Source organism: Mus musculus, chromosome X (assembly GCF_000001635.26).
Source record: "Mus musculus strain C57BL/6J chromosome X, GRCm38.p6 C57BL/6J".
Taxonomy (NCBI): domain Eukaryota; kingdom Metazoa; phylum Chordata; class Mammalia; order Rodentia; family Muridae; genus Mus; species Mus musculus.
The window spans coordinates 139,057,960-139,078,869 of record NC_000086.7 but is presented as its reverse complement, the minus strand read 5'-3'; positions in this window follow the sequence as shown (position 1 = coordinate 139,078,869).

Sequence of the window (20,910 nt, the reverse complement as noted above, 5' to 3'; positions counted from 1 at the left end):
TTTGAGAAATTCAATGTAGGACTCCATTGCTGAAGATACTGAACACTTAGAGGAACTGAGCTGGAACTGACCTGGAAACCTTCTCCCTGAGAACTAGCGCTCATAGTATCTGTAATGCTATGTAAGCTGCCAAGGGAGAAAGACAATCAATAGTTCTACTACTCAGTTGTAAAGCCTGTGACTCACACCAATGACCAACCTGGTAATGATGCAATCGGGGCACTTTTATCTTTGAAATAGTCAGCAGCTGTTTAATTATATTTAAAGCCCACTCAATAGGAGGGAGTTCATGACAGATATTGTAAAGTTAGCTAATCTTTCCTGGATGGAGAAGACATAGAGAAGACACTGTACTATGTCCCCCAAAACAATATAATTTCTACCAGTATTCTAATACTTATCCTTATACACACAAGTAAGTGTAGCTCTGTCCCCTCACCAAAGATGTTTCTTTTAGAAAATTATGGAGGCTATTACAAAATCCACAAGTGATTAATATGCAGAGGACAAGTGAATGTGGGATACTCTACCAAAACAGACACATCTACAACACAACCAGTACACAAAAGAGTCAGTGAAAATTGTGGAAAAGGGGGTTTTTCTATGAGTCAGATGACATGCTTGCTTCTAGATAGTGTCTTACAGACATGATAGGGATGCTACACCCATGAAACCTCAAGAATATGGCTGTCTAACAAGAACTGCATAATGACAACAATAAGGTATTCCAACACAGGTGGGAGAAGTTTCTGGAGGCTTCACCCACAGATGAAGAATTATAATTAGTGGCTATTGAGAAAGATAAGATGTGTTTTCTCTAAGGATGAACCTCCTGATATGTTCCTTAACACCAAGTAGTTAGTTAGTTATAAACATGTCTATATTGGCAATTCTAAATGGATTCAGTAAAACAGTAGGTATGGTGTGTGTGTCTGTGTATGTGTGTGTTACCTTTCTGTAAATATGATAAAATATCATGGCCAGAAGTAACATTAAGAAATTAGAGTTTGTTTTGGCTTATGGTTCTAGAAGAAAAGTCCATAATGGCAAGAAAGATATAGCAACAGATGTTCACAGTAGAAAAGTTACCAATCATATTTCATCAAATAAGAAACTGAGAGAGCAAACTAGAAGTTGGATGAGGCTAAAAATGTTCAAAGCCTGCCAATAATTGATGCACTTCTTCTAGCAAGGGTCCACATCCTAAAAGCTCCATACTCCTAGCCCCAAATAGCACAACTAACCAGGATCCAAGTATTTAAATGTGTGAACCAATGGGGGAATGATTCACATTCAAACCACCACATTCCGCTCCATGGTCCTTATAGGGTCATGGCCATATCACAGTGCAAATTGCATTCAGTCCTATTTTAAATGTCTCCATAGTCTTTCAGTCTCAACTATGTTTAAAATTCCAATCTCTTCTGAGACTCAATGTAATCCCTCACAATAGAGTACTACTCAGCTATTAAAAACAATGAATTCATGAAATTCTTAGGCAAATGAATGGTACTAGAAAATATCATCCTGAGGGAGGTCACAAAAGAACACATATGATATGTACTCACTGATAAGTGGATATTAGCCCAGAAGCTTGAAATATGCAAGATACAATTCACAGACCACATGAAGCTCAAGAGGAAGGAAGACCAAAGTGTGGATACTTAGGTCCTTCTTAGAAGGGGGGACAAAATACATATGGGAGGAGATATAGAGACATAGTGTGGAGCAGAGACTGAAGGAAAGGCCATCTAGAGACGGCCCCACCTGGGGATTCATCCCATATACAGTTATCAAACCCAGACACTATTGTGGATACCAACAAGTGCTTGCTGACAGGAGCCTCCACACTATTTGTTTCTGGTCTTGCCTGAGTTCCTGACCCAATTTCGATTGCGAACTGAAAGCAAAGAAAAAAATAAAACCTTTCCTCCCCAAGTTGTTTTTAGGCAGTATTTTATAACAGCACCGGAAAAGCAGGTTAGAAATATATATTTATTTCAGGCCCAAGGTGGCTGGGGACTGGCCCTGACCAGAAGGAACCTGAGCCACTGATCCTGAAGGGATCATGTGTCTGTGCTCCACCTGATATAGCTGTCTCCTGAGAGACTCTGCCAGTGCCTGATTAATAGAGAAGTGGATGCTCACAGTCATCCATTAGACAGAGCACAGGGTCCCCAATGAAAGAACTAGAGAAAGTACCTAAGGAACTTAAGGGGTTTACACCCCATAGAAAGAACAACAATATGAACTAACCAGTACCCCTATAGCTCCCTTGGACTAAACCACCAATCAAAGAAAACACATGGTGGTACTCATGGCTCTAGCTGCATATGTAGCAGAGAATGGTGTAGTCGATTATCAATGGGAGGAGAGGCCCTTGGTCCTGTGAAGGTTCTATGCCCTAGTATAGTGTAATGTCTGGCTCAGGAAGCAGGAGTGAGTAGGTTGGGGAGCAGGGGGAAGAGGGAGAGGATAGGGGATTTTTGGAATGGAAACTAGGAAAGGGGATAATATTTGAAATGTAAACAAAGAAAATATCTAATTAAAAAAACAAGTCCAAAGAGACAATACATATCTAGAAATAAAAAGAAATACATACTTATATAACAATATAGTTATAGAAAAGAAGGTCATGGACTTCAGAAGGGTTAGGGGAGACAAGAGGAAGTGAGTGGTGGAGAATAAAGGGTAGAATTGATGTAAATTTAATATTCATGTATGAGTTTATAATCTACTGTGAGAACTTGTATCTAAGAAAATATAGGGAAGCCTTCTGGTGCCCTGAGCAGACCTTGGGCGCTAGCTCTGCGCCCAATCCCACATTATCCAGAGGAAGCTGGACTCCCAGGTGCTCTAACATGCACAGGATCATAGCACTGCAGCCAATCCCACAATACCCAGAGGGATTTGAACTCCCAGGAGCTCTAACACACCCAGGATAATAGGGGAGGAGGCCACAACATCTTCCCCAACACCAGGAGTTACTGGAATTACTGAAGATCCAGTGATGAAGGAACCACCACCCTACAAGTGTCATGGGTTCCTTCCAGTCTGCACCAGTGCCCTGATCAGACCTTGGGCGCTAGCTCCACACCAAGTCCTACAACACCCAGAGGACGCTCAACTCCCAGGTGCTTTAACAGGTCCAGGATCCCAGAATCCCAGGAGCTTGGTCACACAAGGATTTTAGGATCCCAGAGGCAGCTTGACTCCTAAGAGCTCTTACACCCAGGATCTCGGGATCACAGAATCATAAAGACAGCTGGACTCTGAGGAATTCTGACACAAGATAAAAGAAGGGACAGGCTCCAGTCAGAGACAATGAGTACAGGTAGCACTAGAGTTAACCAGATGGAGAGAGGCAAGTGCAAGAACATAAGCAGCAGAAACCAAAGTTACTTGGCATCATCAGAACCCAGTGCTCCCACCACAGTAAGTCCCAGATACCCCATCACACCAGAGAAGCAAGATTCAGATTTAAAATAGCTTCTTATGATGATGATAGAGGACTTTAAGAAGGACATAAATAACTCCCTTAAAGAAATACAGGAGAACACAGGTAAACAGGTATAAGCCCTTAAGGAGGAAACACAAAAATACCTTTAAAAATTACAGGAAAACACAAACAGGTGAAGGAATTGAACAAAACCATCCAAGACCTAAAAATGGAAGCAGAGACAATAAAGAAATCCCAAGGGAGACTAAACTGGAGATAGAAAACCTAGGAAAAAGATCAAGAGTCACAAGTGCAAGTATCACCAACAGAATACAAGAGATGGAAGAGAGAATCTCAAGTGCAGAAGATAGCATAGAAAACATTGACACAACAGTCAAAGAAAATGCAAAATGCAAAAAGCTCCTAACTCAAAACATCCAGGAAATTCAGGACACAATGAGAAGAGCAAACCTAAGGATAATAGGTAAAGAAGAGAGTAAAGATTGGACATAGTACTACCGGAGGATCCAGCAATACCTCTCCTGGGCATATATCCAGAAGAAGCCCCAACTGGTAAGAAGGACACATGCTCCACTATGTTCATAGCAGCCTTATTTATAATAGCCAGAAACTGGAAAGAACCCAGATGCCCCTCAACAGAGGAATGGATACAGAAAATGTGGTACATCTACACAATGGAGTACTACTCAGCTATTAAAAAGAATGAATTTATGAAATTCCTAGCCAAATGGATGGACCTGGAGAGCATCATCCTGAGTGAGGTAACACAATCACAAAGGAATTCACACAATATGTACTCACTGATAAGTGGATACTAGCCCAAAACCTAGGATACCCTATGATATAAGATACAATTTCCTAAACACATGAAACTCAAGAAAAATGAAGACTGAAGTGTGGACACTATGCCCCTCCTTAGACGTGGGAACAAAACACCCATGGAAGGAGTTACAGAAACAAAGTATGGAGCTGAGATGAAAGGATGGACCATGTAGAGACTGCCATATCCAGGGATCCACCCCATAATCAGCTTCCAAATGCTGACACCATTGCATACACTAGCAAGATTTTACTGAAAGGACCCAGATGTAGCTGTCTCTTGTGAGACTATGCCGGGGCCTAGCAAACACAGAAGTGGATGCTCACAGTCAGCTAATGGATGGATCACAGGGCTCCCAATGGAGGAGCTAGAGAAAGTACCCAAGGAGCTAAAGGGATCTTCAACCCTATAGGTGGAACAACATTATGAACTAACCAGTACCCCTGAGCTCTTGACTCTAGCTGCATATGTATCAAAAGATGGCCTAGTCGGCCATCACTGGAAAGAGAGGCCCATTGGACACGCAGACTTTGTGTGCCCCGGTACAGGGGAACGCCAGGGCCAAAGGGGGGGAGTGGGTGGGTAGGGGAGTGGGGGTGGGTGGGTAAGGGGGACTTTTGGTATAGCATTGGAAATGTAAATGAGCTAAATACCTAATAAAAAATGGAAAAAAAAAAGAAGAGAGTAAAGATTTCTAACTTAAAGGGCCAGTAATTATCTTCAAAAAATTATAGAAGAAAACTCTTCCCTAACCTAAAGAAAGAGATGCCCATGAACATACATGAAGCCTACAGAACTCCAAATAGATGGGACCAGAAAAGAAATTCTTTCTGTCACATAATAATCAAAACACCAAATGCACAAAACAAAGAAAGAATATTAAAAGCAGTAAGGGGAAAAGGTCAAGTAACATATAAAGGCAGACCTATCAGAATTACACCAGACTTCTCACCAGAGACTATGAAAGCTAGAAGATCCTGGATAGACATCATTCAGACCCTAAGAGAACACAAATGCCAGCCCAGGCTATTATACCCAGAAAAACTCTCAATTTACACAGATGAAGAAACCAAGATATTCCATGACAAAAACACACTTACACAATCTCTTTCCACAATCCAGCCCTACATAGGATAATAGATGGAAAAACTCCAACACAAAGAGGGAAACTACACCCTAGAAAAAGCAAGAAAGTAATCTTCTATCAACAAACTCAAAAGAAGATAGCCACACAAACATAATTCCACCTCTAATAACAAAAATAACAGGAAGCAACAATCACTTTTCCTTAATATCTCTTAAAATCAGTGGACTCAATTCCCCAATAAAAAGACATATACTGACAGACTGGTTACATAAACAGGACCCAGCATTTTGCTGCATACAGGAAATGTACCTCAGTGACAAAGGCAGATACTACCTCAGAGTAAAAGACTGGAAAACAATTTTCCAAGCAAATTGTCCCAAGAAACAAGGTGGAGTAACCATTTTAATATTGAATAAACTTGACTTTAAAACAAAAGTTATTAAAAATGATAAGGAAAGACACTTCATAATCGTTAAAGGAAAAAAAATCTACCAAGATGAACTCTCAATTCTGAACATCTATGCTACAAATGCAAGGGCACCCACATTTATAAAAGAAACTTTACTAAAACTCAAAGTACACATTACACCTCACACAATAATAGTGGGAGACTTCAACACCCCACTCTCAGCAGTGGACAGATCATGGAAACAGAAATACAGTGAAACTAACAGAAGTTATAAACCAAATGGATTTAAAAGATATCTAGAGAACATTTCATCCTAAAACAAAAGAATATACCTTCTTCTCAGCACCTCATAGTACCTTCTCCAAAACTGACCTTTTAATTGGTCTCAAAACAGGCCTCAACAGATACAAGAAGATTGAAATAATACCATACACCCTATTAGATGACCATGGACTAAGGCTGGTATTAAATTACAACAAAAACAAGGGAAGACACACATATACATGGAAGCTGAACAAAGCTTTACTCAATGATAACTTTGTCAAGGAAGAAATAAAGAAAGAAATTAAAGACACTTTAGAATTTAATGAAAATGAAGACACATCATACCAAAACTTATGGGACACAATGAAAGCAGTGCTAAGAGGGAAACTCATAGCTCTAAGTGCCTACAAAAAGAAACTGGAGAAAGCATACACTAGCAGCTTGACAGCACACCTGAAAGCTCTAGAACAAAAAGAAGTAAATACACCCAAGAGGAGTAGACTGCAAGAAATAATCAAACTCAGGGCTGAAATCAGCCAAATAGAAACAAAAAGAACTATACAAAGAATCAAAAAAAAACCAGGAGCTGGTTCTTTGAGAAAATAAAAAAGATAGATAAACCCTTAGCCAGACTAACCACAGAGCACAGAGAAAGAAATGGAAGATCTCAGAGGATGGAAAGATCTCACATGTTCATAGATTGGCAAGATTAATATAGTAAAAATAGCCATCTTGCCGAAAGTAATCTACAAATTCAATGCAATCCCTATCAAATTTTCACCTCAATTCTTTATAGAGATAGAAAGAGCAATTTGTAAATTCATTTGGAATAACAAAATCTACAGAATAGCGAAAAATATTCTCAACAATAAAAGAAGTTCTGGGGGAATCACCATCCCTGACCTCAAGCTGTACTACAGAGCAATAGTGATAATAAGTGCATGGTGTTGGTACAGAGACACACATGAAGATCAATGGAATAAAATTGAAGCCCCAGAAATGAGCCCACACATCTGTGGTCACTAGATCTTTGACAAAGGAGATAAAACCACCCAGTGTAAAAGGACAGCATTTTCAATAAATGGTGCTGTTTCAATGGGCAGTCAGTAGAAGAATGCAAATCGATACATTTTTATCTCCTTGTACAAAGCTCAAGTCCAAGTGGATCAAAACCTCCACATAAAACCAGATTCACTGAAACTAAGAGAAGAGAAAGTGGAGAAAAGCCTTGAACACATGGGAACAGGGGAAATTTTCCTGAATAGAACAGCAGTGGTTTGTGCTGTAAGATCAAGAATCTGCAAATGGGAGCTCATAAAATTGCAAAGCTTCTGTAAAACAAAGGACACTGCCAATAGGACAAAAAGGCAACCAACAGATTGGGAAAAGATCTTTACCAACCCTACATCCGACAGAAGGCTAATATCCAATATATAGAAAGAACTCAAGAAGTTAGACTCCAGAGAACCAAATAACCATATTAAAAATGTGATATAGAGCCAGGAGTGGTGACACACACACCTTTAATCCCAGCACTCGGGAGGGAGGCAGAGGCAGGCAGATTTCTGAGTTTGAGGCCAGTCTGGTCTACAAAGTGAGTTCCAGGAGAGCCAGGGATATACAGAGAAACCCTGTCTCAAAAAACAAAAATAAATAAATAAATAAAAGTGATATAGAACTAAACAAAATACTGAATGTCTGAGAAGCACCTAAAGAAATGTTCAACATCCTTCATCATCAGGGAAATGCAAATCAAAACAACCCTGAGATTCCATGTCACACCAGTCAAAACAGCTGAGATCAAAAACTCAGGTGACATCAGATGCTGTGGAAAAAGAGGAACACTCCTCCATTGTTGGTGGGATTGCAAGCTGGTACAAACACTCTGGAAATCAGTCTGGTGGTTCCTCAGATAATTGGACATAGTGTTACCTGAAGACCCAGCTACACCATTCCTGGACATATTCCCAACATAAAACAATGACACATGTTCCATTATGTTCATAGCAACCTTATTTATAATAGCCAGAAGCTGGAAAGAACTCAGATGTCCCTCAAAAGAGGAATAGATACAGAAAATGTGGTACCTTTACACAATGGAGTAGTACTCAGCTATTAAAAACAATGACTTCATGAAATTCTTAGGCAAATGGATGGAACTAGAAAATATCATCCTGAGTGAAGTAACCCAATTGCAAAAGAACACACATGGTATGTATTCACTGGTAAGTGGATATTCGCCCAGATGGTCAGAATACCCAGGATAAAATTCACAGACCACATGAAGCTCAAAAGAAATAAGGCCAAAGTGTGGGTGCTTTGGTCTTTCTTAGAAGGGGTAACAATATATTCATGGGAGCAAATACGGAGACAAAGTGTGGAGCAGAGACTGAGGGTCATCAGGGTCATCAAATGCAGACACTATTGTGGATGCCAACAAGAGCTTGCCGACAGGAGCCTGATATAGCTGTCTCCTGAGAGTCTCTGCCAGAACCTGACAAATATAGAAGTGGAAGCTCACAGCCATCCATTGGACGGAGCATAGGTTCCCTAATAAAGAAGCTAGAGAAAACACCCAAGGAGCTGAAGGGGTTTGCTTCCCCATAGGAGGAACAACAATATGAACTAACCAGTACCTCCAGAGCTCCCTGGGACTAAACCACTAATCAAAGAGTAGAAAGTAGTGAGTTGTTATTCAATATATATAATGCTTGAATTATATAGAAGTATGTAAAACAGTCTCTATACTTATTAATACTGTGATGTAATCTTAAATATTTTTGATGGTAGACCTCATATTTAATTTTTTAACCATTAAATAAGTATTGTGAAGGGTTCAGTGGTGGAGCACTTGCCTAGTATATGTAAAACACTGGGTTCAATCTCCAATACTGAAAAAGGTAAACCACAAACAAATAAAATTTTTAATTACTGATCTTTTTATACATTATATGTATTTCTATACAAACAGATAAGAGGCTCTTGCTACATGTCTAAATACGTTGAGGTGGTTTTTAACAAACTACCATTGACTGGGTGCCAATACACAACAGCTATTTATCTGTTTGTTTATTTTAGTTAATTTAAAAATTTATTTATTTACATTCCAAATATTGCTCCCCTTCCCGGTCAGTCCTCACAGAGTTCTTCATCCCCTCCTCACTGCTCCTTGCCTCTGAGAGGGTACTCCCCTACCCTCCCATTCACGATACCTGAACCTCACACTCCACCTCTAACCTCTCACCCCCTACTCCCACACCCCATTTTCCTCAGCCACCCATCTACTCCCACCTCCCCTCCCCACCTCACCCCAGGTGTTCCCCTTCCCTGGGGCATCAAGTCTCTACAGGGTGAGGCTCATCCTCTCCCACTGAGTCCTGACAAGGCAGTCTTCTTCTATATACATGCTGGGGGCACGGTCCAGCCCATGTATGCTCTTTGGTTGGTGGCTAAGTCTCTGGGAGCTTCCAGGGATTAGGATTAATTGATACTGTTACTTGACACTCATGATACATCCTATGGGTTGCCATCCCTTAGATTCCTTCAGTCTTCTCTTTAACTCGTTCATAGGGGTCCCTGACTTAAGTTCTATGGTTGACTGTAAGTATCTGCATCTGTCTCAGTCAGCTGCTGGTAGAGCCTCTCAGAGGACAGCCATGTTAAGCTCTTGTCTGTATGTATAGCATAGCATCAATAATAGTGTCGGGGATTGTTGCCTGCCCATGAGAGGGATCCGAAGGTGGCCTTCCCTCCGTATCTGCTATATTTTTGTCCCTGCACTTCATTTAGACAGGAACAATTCTGGGTCAAAAATTGTGAAGGTAGGTTAGTGACCCTATCCCTTCACTGGGGGCCCTTCCTATCTACTGAAGGTGGAACCTGAAGAGACCACCTCCAGAAATTTTTTTCTCACATTTCTTTAGGCTTAGAGTCCAAGATCAAGATTTCATTGTGTTTAGTTCCAGTGAGGATTATATTCTAGCTTGCTGGTGTTCATCTTCTTATACTAAGTTATATATAATTTACATGCTGGAACACAAACTAGACACTGCTCACATATAGTTTTTAAATGGATGCTAATCTTCATGACTGTTCTGCCCTAAAGACCTATTAACCTCTAAGAGACTCGATCTCCTAACACTATCACCTTGGGAAATACAATGTTAACACACAAATGTTAGTAATTGTGTGATATTTTGATTACTGTAGTAAGTGTAATTGACTATGAAAGGCTATAAAGTTTTAAAATTATACAGCTCTTACTATTGTAGTGTGGGGCTATCTCTTCATGGAAGGCCATATTCTAGAACTTAGGAGTCCTGTTAGTGGACAACTTGAAAGTTTAGTTCTTTCAAGGGCTATCTTACTTTCAGGGCTGTCAATTCTTTATGGTTTAAAATTGAATTTGTGTAAATATGTATGTATGCATGTATATATGTACATCTATATATGTATATCTATATCTCTCTCTATATATATATCATGTATATCTATATTTATATCTATATATCACGTATATCTATCTATCTATCTATCTATCTATCTATCTATCTATCTATCTCATGTATATGTGTGTATGAACCTGTAGCAGTACATGACAGAACCATACCCATAAGAAATGGTTATCTATATTTTGAGCAAATATTACTTCTTTTTTTCAATTTTTTATTAGATATTTTCTTCATTTACATTTCAAATGCTATCCCAAAAGTCCCCTATATCTCCCCCTGCCCTGCTCCCTTACCTACCTACTCCCACTTCTTGGCCCTGGCATTCCCCTGTATTGGGGCATATAAAGTTTGCAAGACCAAGGGGCCTCTCTTCCCAATGATGGCCGATTAGGCCATCTTCTGCTACATATACAGCTAGAGACACGTCTATTTCCCATCAAAATTTGGCAAGAGATTATCAATCACTTTGAGTGTCAAACAAATGCTGCTAGCATCTGTTGTGTAACACAGGCTATTGCCTTTCCTGATTATTGGGATCAATGACCTTTGTCTACATGGAGTAATGGAGAGTCTGATTCCAGTTGTTAATAGCTGATTTTATTTAAGTCTCATCTTCACCTCATTTCTTGTGCTTTGCATCTGAGATAGCAGATAAGAAAGTTAATATTTTCTTTATTTTGGTATTAAGAGAGGTTCAAATCACATGAGTCCTTTTCTACATACTTACATACTCACTTACACATACTTACACACTCCATCCAAAGAACTATTAAAGCACACATTTGGGTAATTTTTCTACGGTCTTAAGATGCATTGTTTTTTTTTTTCTAGTTCTTTGATAAAATACCATGACTAAGACAACTTATAGAAGGAAGAGCACTGAGAATGATGTGAGATTTTAAAACCTCACAGCCTGCCACTAGTGACACACTCCCTCCAACAGGGACACACCCCTTAAGCCTCCCTAGACAGGACCATTAACTAGTGGCATTGTACCCAAATACTTGAGACTTTAGGGAACATCTCATTCAAATAGCATAGAAGCCATTCCTAGATTAGCTTGGGTCTTCCTAAGTCTCCTGAAAAAAAAAGTTTTATTTTATATGTAATGAAAATTTCACTCCTTTGTTATACGGTGATCCCATCTGTATTCATTTCTGAATCCAAATTTCCATGTCAGTCTGCCTATGCTTGTGGCCAAAATGATCAGGTATTCTACATATCATCTATTTCCTGCACACAGGCATCCTGAAATATCTAAGCAGGATCCATATCTTATATTCAAATGCCTTCTAGCTAAACTTCATGGGGAAATATTCATCCCTTAGTTTTTTTATGATTTATACCCCCCCAGCTTAGCACTGTAGAAACTGGAGGTAGAATCCCCCAGTAGGTTATTGAAACTTACTTTTATGTCCATCCATTGTCTCTCCAAGCCCTGAATTCTTCTTACTGTGGACACATAGGCATAGCAGATCATGACTATAGTTAGTTTACTGTAGTTTTAGGGCAGCAAGCCAATATTCAAAGTATCATCACTGAACTGGAACTTCAAGCAAGCCTTAACCAAGTATAGTAGTCAGATTTTCAATTACTGTGACAATGCATCTAAAAAAATAAGTTAAAGAAGAAAATATTTATTTTGGCTTATGGTTTCAGAGATTCAAGTGTATGGTCACTCCACCCAATTGTGATGAGCTTTTCTTGACACACAGCATCATGGCAGAGTGTATAATGGGGAAAAGCTGCTCACCTGCTGACAGCTGGGATGAGGACTGGAAATAAGGTACACCTTCCAAGGGTACACCTGAGTGACCTACTTCATCAACTAGGTGTCACCAAGCTACCATAAATAATGTCTTCACAAGCATTCATATAGCTTTTTGGTCAGTAAATATATGTGTACCTTATATAAACCCAGAGACTATGGCAGCACACATAAGACCTGCACAGGTTCAAGCCAGATGGGGTCTTAGTACCTAAAAGGGCAAGGGGATATGAGATTCAATCCCTAACCAAGAAGCTATTTGAAACTGATGTTCACTGACAAATGGCAAATTGGTCTGCTACAATGAAATGTCACTGGCTATATCAGCCACATTCGCCCAGGAACACTTGACCAAGACAAAGACAGACAAACATGGTTTTGTGGATTGTTTTGCTTCATTTTATTATTTTGTTTGTTTGTTTTGATTTTTGTATGTATTTTGTTGAAAGATAAAGATAGACTCATAGATAGATAGATAGATAGATAGATAGATAGATGACAGAGAAATCATGAATTTGGGTGGGTAGGGAGGTGGGAAGGATCTGAGAAGAGTTGGAAGAGGGGAAATATGATTGAGATATCTTATATGAAAAAATATACAGAAAAAGACACTAAGAGATAGGAATTAGCTGATTAGAGAATACACACACACACACACACATGACTCCAATCTCTCTGGAGAAAAATATGGATTCTAGTATATTTTGATTTGCAAATTTATTTTAGTAAAAGCTATTAGAAATCTGTTTCCAATGAATCCAAACTACCCATCTGAGTTCTTTGTTTCTTCCTTGGGTTTTTCATTGTCTCTTAAGATTTGTGTGATGTGGGGAATTCCACTCTGATTTTCAGTGTTACTTCTATTTATGGCTATTTTGGTTTTAGTTTTCTATTATATATTATCCTGTTTCTTCTTTTAGTTGATTAAATTGTGCTTTACTTTGCATCCTGATTGCACTTCTCTCTTCTCTCCTCCCAGCCCCTCTCACCTACCCTGCAGCCCCTCCCCCCCACCAGTCTATCCCTCTTAACCTCAGATTCTTGGCAATTGTGGAAACCATCTCTTGTCTGTGTACCTAAATTCTCCCATATCTTTAAATTACTCATTGCATTTTTTCTCTGATAATCAAAAATTTACCTGTTTGTTGATACTCCCAGCAGCTACCCTCCTGGAACTGACAATATCCCTATAGAATAAACTTAAGTCCGACATTTGACACTGATTGAAAAGGCTCTATTCTGTATGGAATGGTTTTTCTTTAGTCAGTATGACCTTTGCAGTTTTCAGATGCCTTTAAAATGTGATTTGAGCAAGTGATCAGACATTAGACACTCATCCTTTTTAGGAACATTGGCTCACCATGAATCACTCTATCTATATCCTGGGGGAGAAAAAAGTTCTGTGTTCTCTGAAGTTTCCTGAGTTATTTGAGTTTGTAAACTAGACTGAGGATCACTGTTCTAGAGAAACATTGAACATGTATACTAAGGACATATGCCAGGAATGTTGCAGTATTCATAATAAGAGATGTTTTCAAATGTCCCAAATACTTATCAGTGTGGAATTTAATACATCATAGTATATTCACAAAGTATAGTTGTGTTTAGTCATCAAAAATTATTTACAAACATATATCTAAACAGGAATATAACATACAAAAACACATACTAAGTCTTCAAAAGTAGTGATGCCTGATGAAGATAAAGACTAAAAATAAATATGGCACTAGAGTTTTAATAACTCACAAAGTTACATATAAGCACTTCTGGAGACCTATTGCATAGAATCACAGAATCAAAATATTATACTATATACTTGTAAATTGATAGAAAAATGCATTTTAAATTGTACTATGATGGTTAAACTTATTTTGTGGTGGCTGTAAGTTCTCCTCCAAGGCCAAGGTCAAGGTCCAAGGTTATGGGAAGGCTTGGAAGTAGGGGAAAGAAAAGAGGGATAGGATGTAATTATATTTTAATTTCAAGAAAAATAAATAACAAGATTTTATTGTGATGGTTAATGTTGATTGTCTAGCAATCTATCAAGAAATCCAGTTGCATCTGGATTCAATTAAGATGCCTACGTCTTGGTAAGGTTCATAGGAATATTTCCTGAAAAGATTAACTGAGAAGAGCTTCTGCGAGTGTAGACTATGGAGACCCAGATATAAGGTGACGAGAGGAATAAGCTGTTTATTTTTGTTATTGTTCACTGTGGGGAACTGAGGAAACTTTGAGTGATTATATAAAGAATGGAGGAAGTTCTGAGTAAATGTGTATTGTTTGAGCCTGACTGCTGATAAGAACATCTGCTTGGCCGCTACTGCTGTTACTATTACTTGCTCTTATTAGAATTCATCTTCTTTAGACTTCCAATGTACACAGAGCACTTAAGGCTCTCCAGGTCTCTGCCAGGCCTTCCTTGCTAGATTGTGCTGCTGAGGCACGTAGCCTTGTGGACTGAGAAGCTCTTGGGTTCTCAGATTCTCCAGGATGCCGATGATGGCCATTGTAGGATTACCAAATCCCTGTCATGTAAGCCAATCTAATAAATCCTCTTGAAATATATATGAATTTTATCAGTTCTTTTTATCAACAGAACCCTGAGTAATACATCTCTCAAACAAAAAAATGTAAAAAAAAATACTATATGACATACTACCAAAACCAATTTGCAGATTTAATGACAGCTCCCTCAAACTTCCGAACACTTTAAGCTTCAAAACCTAAAAGAAATGGGTGAATTTCTGAATTCATCCAAACCACTGAAATTAAATGATGGAGAAGTTAACAGCCATAACAAACAAAACCATAAAAAATAAGGGGATTGAAATGGTAATAAAGTGCCTTCCAGCTATAAAGGGGCCAGTACCAGATGGCTTCACCACAGAATTTTTCAGGACATTCAAAGATGTACAGTGACCCTTCTTAAACTATTCAAAACAAACAAACAAACAAACAAACAACCCCCCCAAAAAATAAGCAAAGGAAAAGAGACAGAATAAATACTTCCAAACTGCTTCTATGAAGCAGTATCACTGTAATGACAAACTCAAGAAAAAACAATAAAAAAAGAGCCAAAGACCACCTAACAAAGCCATCAATACTAGTCATGAAAAGTTCTCTTTGGAGTTACAGGTCAGGGCTGCCCAGGAGTCTCAAAACAAGTAGCCTATTGCTATTGCTCTTGATTGCCACCAAGAGGTGGAAGATAAGTCCCTATTGCTGTTGACATAAGGCACTTCAGACACAGGGCCCAGAGCCTCCTGAGCTGGAACTGACCTGAGAGCCTCCCCACTAAGTACCAGTTTTCATAGCACTAAAAAGGGGCATGCAAGCTGTCAAAGGAGAGAAGCAAACATTGTTCCCAGCAATGAAGTCCATGAGTCTCCTAAAACAAGAATGACAGGATAGCCCTAAGGTTTCAGTAGTGGCACAGATACATTGGCAGTAACTAGCAGGTCTCTAATTGGATTGAAGACCTACTCAACAGGAGAGAAATCATACCTGGTACTGGAAACCTAGCAAACTTCTCAAGGGTGAAGTCATGGATCTTAGAGGAGAGCATAAAACCACCACCTTGCTAAACCAGCATAATCTCAAACAAAAACGTAAACATCTGTTCTTATGATCACAAATAATTGTACTTACTGCCCACCCCTAATCAAGGAAAATTTCCTTTACAACAGAGACCACAACTTATCAAATGAAGTTGTGGGGCCCAGTCCCTTTGGATACACTTACAAAACACTCTGGCACGTAAGGCTGAAGGAGCATCGTAGAAGATAGAGCAGAAAGATTCTGAGAGCCAGAGGATCAGGGAGTTTTCTGTGAGATTATCTCCTGTCAAATCCAAAGCTACCCCCACAAAGTCTCACTAACAGGATTGCTGAAACATGAGGTGAGCAAGAAAGACACTACCAGGCACCTAGAAGTAGATAGAAGAAAGCCCATGAGATCTCAACCCCACGCAAAGAGCTACAGGCAACTAAGGACTCCTCAGAGTGGGAGAAACAGTCTTCTGCTAGGAAAGGCACATCATTTGGTTATACAATAGCAACTGTTCAATTCTGAATGCATTCATATAAATAACATTATACAGACTGAATAGGATATATATATATATATATGTATATATATATATATATATACACACACATACATATATACGTGTGTGTGTGTGTGTGTGTGTGTTAAGCAATTAATGAAAAAAGAGGCCATACATGTTAAAGAGAAAGAAAGGTTATGTGGGAGAGTTTGGAGGCATGGGAGAAATAAGGTAATTTTATTATAGTCTCAAAAATAAAATAAAAATAGAAAGTTGTAGATTTTCATACATCATTTGCTTCTGTTTACCTTTCCTCCCTGTCCCTTCATCCAAAGAAAATTTAGTTCAAATATAACCTCTTTGATGAAACACTGTTATTCCAGTATGTAGTAGACTCAGTATCTCCATATAACTTAGGCCTACAGTTTCCTTCTCTGACACCTTATTCTAGCACTAAACACAACCTATTCCAGTAGTTTATTTGCAAGTAAATGAATGGAGCTGGGTATCATGTTAAACAAATAGAGCTAGACTCAGTAAAAGAGAATGAAAGGAGGAGAGAATTTAACAGAAAACAAGGCAGTCGGTAGCATTGTAAGAACATACAAGTTTGGGCAATGGAGGCATAAATTTAACTGAAGTACCCAACATACATGCATAAAAATATGATAATAAATCCACTATTCAGGTAACATACATTAATAAAATTTATTTGCACATGTTACTTGTTTCATATGAAAAAAATTTTTAAAGTCCTTCCTACCCTGGTAGTTAATCTGCTAGATTCGGCTGAGGTAGAGTATTTGGAGACAAGGTCTGGCATGAATGTTTAGAAAACCTTGGTGATTCCAAAGCACAGCCTGGGTAAAAATCTTTTTTTTTTTTTTTTTTTTTTTTTGGTTTGTGCTCTCTGCAAACAAAGATTCCTCAAGGTTGAGTCAAGATAGCCTTTGTTACCATTTGTTTCTAGCATCCAGCAGAAAAACAAAACAAAACAAAACAAACATAAAACTGGTGACTTCGCCTGTGTTAGTCTGAGAAAAACACCTATGCTGTTCCTGTTAATATTAAACTGAGACCATCCATTTCATAAGACTATTAAAGAACAAAAGGAAGTCACTGTCAAATATAGACATGGTGATAGCTGAGGCTCTTGAAACTGTAAGTTACAGTTTTTCTCCTTATTATTCAAAGTTACAATTTCTTGAAGGTTTGATCTTTGCAGAGAGAATCCCTTGGCTTGGGATTTTTGACTACTTTGCATAAAGCATCACCTTGGAGAAAGGGATGGATTAGATCTATAAAATCAACTTTAGGTTATTTTCTATGGGCAGAAACTTTATGCACTATTGTGTGACATTTTCTTAGTTGAGTGTGATGGGTAGTTGAACATGTCAGTTCAGCTTGGCTGTGGTACCTTGATTTCGGTTACCATCCTTGATGCTGCAGTAAAGTTGTGATTTAGATTGGATTTATAGTTCATTAAGATAGTCAGTGACATAAAAAAAGATAGTCAATGACTACATTTCCTTTGAAGGTCTATGGAAAATTAGGAATTTCTGCCTATAGTCCACTTGGAATTTAACAGTGAAGCGTCAGATTATTTTTTAGATTCCAACCTGATGATAAGATAGATTTTCTACTTGCCAGTCCCTTAACACCATGGAAGTCAATTATTTAACCCCCTCCTCATATACATATAATATTTCTCTAGATTTTTAATACAAATGATTATTTCTTTCAAGTAAAATACATTATTTTCCAGTAGCAAACCACATTGATTAGTCATAAACATGCAACCCTTTTAATGGCTCATTCATTTATTTAGTAACTCTCAGGCAAATTTAGCCACTTAGGAAGTTTTATTTTTATTTTTGTATGATTGTATAGTCCAAATAGAAATTGTCATTTGTCTTATTCTAACTACTTCAGATTTAACTAAAAAGAAAGGTAAGGAGTTGCTCAAAGATTTAGGCAGGGTCTTTGAGACTCATGTGTCCTCAAGCACACATGAGTCAACAGTTTTTTGTTTGTTTGTTTGTTTGGTTTGGTTTTTTCGAGACAGGGTTTCTCTGTGTAGCCCTGGCTGTCCTGGAACTCACTTTGTAGACCAGGCTGGCCTTGAACTCAGAAATCCACCTGCCTCTGCTTCCCAAGTGCTGGGATTAAAGACATGCACCACCACTACCCGGCGAGTCAACACTTCTGTTGTTATTTTTCTAAAATTCTATGTCTAATTCATGGCTTTATCTACACTGGTTTTAGATTTTAAGGATGGTTAATGTAGTAAAGGAAGATCCTTCTTGCCTGAACTTTCCTAGTGAGATATAAATGAATGTCTATTCACCCCAGATAAGGCATAATCAGATCAAAGAAATAATTCCATCCAAGTCTACCTTGGTGAAGCAGTGAACACATGGGGATTACTTAAGAAGCATAAGTGAAAGGTTACTTACAGGTGTGTGGGATCTTGAAACAGCTAGACCACTAAAAAATGTTACACCAACATGGCTGGTGACCTCCCAAATACTGGATTTAGGGAGGCCCCCTTTCCTAAATCTTTTCCCTCCAATCTAGTGGGCACTTCTGGAGCCCACATGAATGCTGGGATAGACAGATCACAGAAAGGACATGACATCATTCCTTTCTATGATGTAATGTTAAAAGGCCCAATTCTGTGAGGGTAATACTTATGGCAGATATTTCAAAAAGGTAATGTCTATGACTTGCATAGAGGACAGCATTCAAAAAGGTTTTGCCTTTCCTTGGGTTTCACATTCATTTTGCCCCCTTCTCCATGTTGCTCCTTGCATGTTAGAGAGCTTGATACAGATGTATGTTTATTTTCATCCATTTAGAGATGGATATTAGATAGTCATATCAGTGCAGTACTTATTTTTGCTCCATAGCATTTTAACTAATTATGAGCCTTTGCAGTAACTGGTGACCATTACAAAAAGACACTCCCCTGACCATGGTAGAGAACAGCAATCATCTTGAGGTCTGGACACAAATATTTAGAAGGCAATTAGGCAGTTTAACAGGCATATCATTTCTATCAACCAAAACAAGAGCAGCAGTTTCTCTACTAGGGCCAACAACAACACCACCACCCAATCTACAGTTCATTGTCTTGCAGTACCAAACACTGGGGCTCCTCATGTGGAGAAAGCCTTAAATATAATTGGAAATTGTTTGTACCCTGAAACAATTATGCCACTATTACACCAGCAAGCATATCTTGGCATGCTGAGGACATCAAAATGCTATCTGTAGTTGAGAAAGAATATTGGAGACAATTCCTGTTGGGGATGGGCCTGGTGCTGTTTGTATTTTGATGCTAATTCCAGAGGGGTTGTGGACAAGGAGTGAGTCACATACTCAGGTGACTTTTTGTGAACCAATCCTCTAATGAATAAAGGAGACAAACACTGGGAAGTAGGCGGGATTTCTGGGTTGGATGGAGGAAGAGAAGGAGGGGAGAGTTAGGGGCTTTTGGAAGGGGGTAGTGTAAGGGCAAGATGTAGCTGTTAGAGTTTCCTGGTATCATGGCGGATCTCCCAGGATTCACCACCTGAGGGATCAGATTTAATAAGGCTTACAAGATTAGGTTCTAGTTTTGTGCCTAGAGATTGAGTTACCATTGTTCCTGAGCTAAGTGTGGGTGGTGTTTTTCTTCACACAGCGACTCATCTGGGTTCAAGAGAGAAAGGTACAGCTGCCAAGTGTGGTTTTGCCTGATGTGCAACACAAAGGCCATGGGGGCTTTGAAGCATGGGGCTGACATGGTAACAACCTGCCAGTGGGAATCTAGCAAACTAGGTGGAGAAATTTTGGAGTTCTGAGTCAGAGTCTCCACAAGATAATAACAGGTTGGCAGTGCCTGCCAGTGCATGGCCAGCCAGACCACTGGGGCACAGAGTGACAGCATAAGCACAAGCTCTTTTAAAATATTTCCTGCAACACATTCCCTAGCAGCCTGCATAGCATATTCTGTCTTCCACAATTTACAGATACCAGCCAGCAAAAAGAAAGCTTCCAACTGCTCCACCTTAATTCCTCCATGTCCTGCAACCATAGCGTATGGTGTGTCATCTTCATCAATGATGTCTTATTGCTTAGTTCTTGCATGCAAGCAGTCGTAGTGACAATATATAGTGTAGCAGAACTCAGAAGCAAGCTTGGCATATACTCCATGGAGATGCAGCACACTTGTGGCATTCAAGTTTTTCATTTAGCACCCTTGTTGTTTCTGGGAGTGCCTTTTTCCATCTGGGCAGGATGTCTTATGTGCTTACATGCCTTAGGTTTTACATTTACGTTTACAGACACAGCTATTAGATTTTTCTCAATCATCAAGTCAGCCATGAATGGGATACCTGATTTTAGCTCTTTAGAATCCACACTTTGGCCTCAGTGGGAAAGGATGTGCTTAATCCTGTAGAATCTTGAGCTGCCAGAGAAGGGAGATGCTAGTAGGGTGAGGTGAGAGTGGGTGAGTGGGTGAGGGAACACACTCTTAGAGGCAAAGAGGGGGATGGGATGAGAAATTGTAGAGAAGGGACTAGGAAGGGAGAACATTTGGAACTTAATACATAAAGTA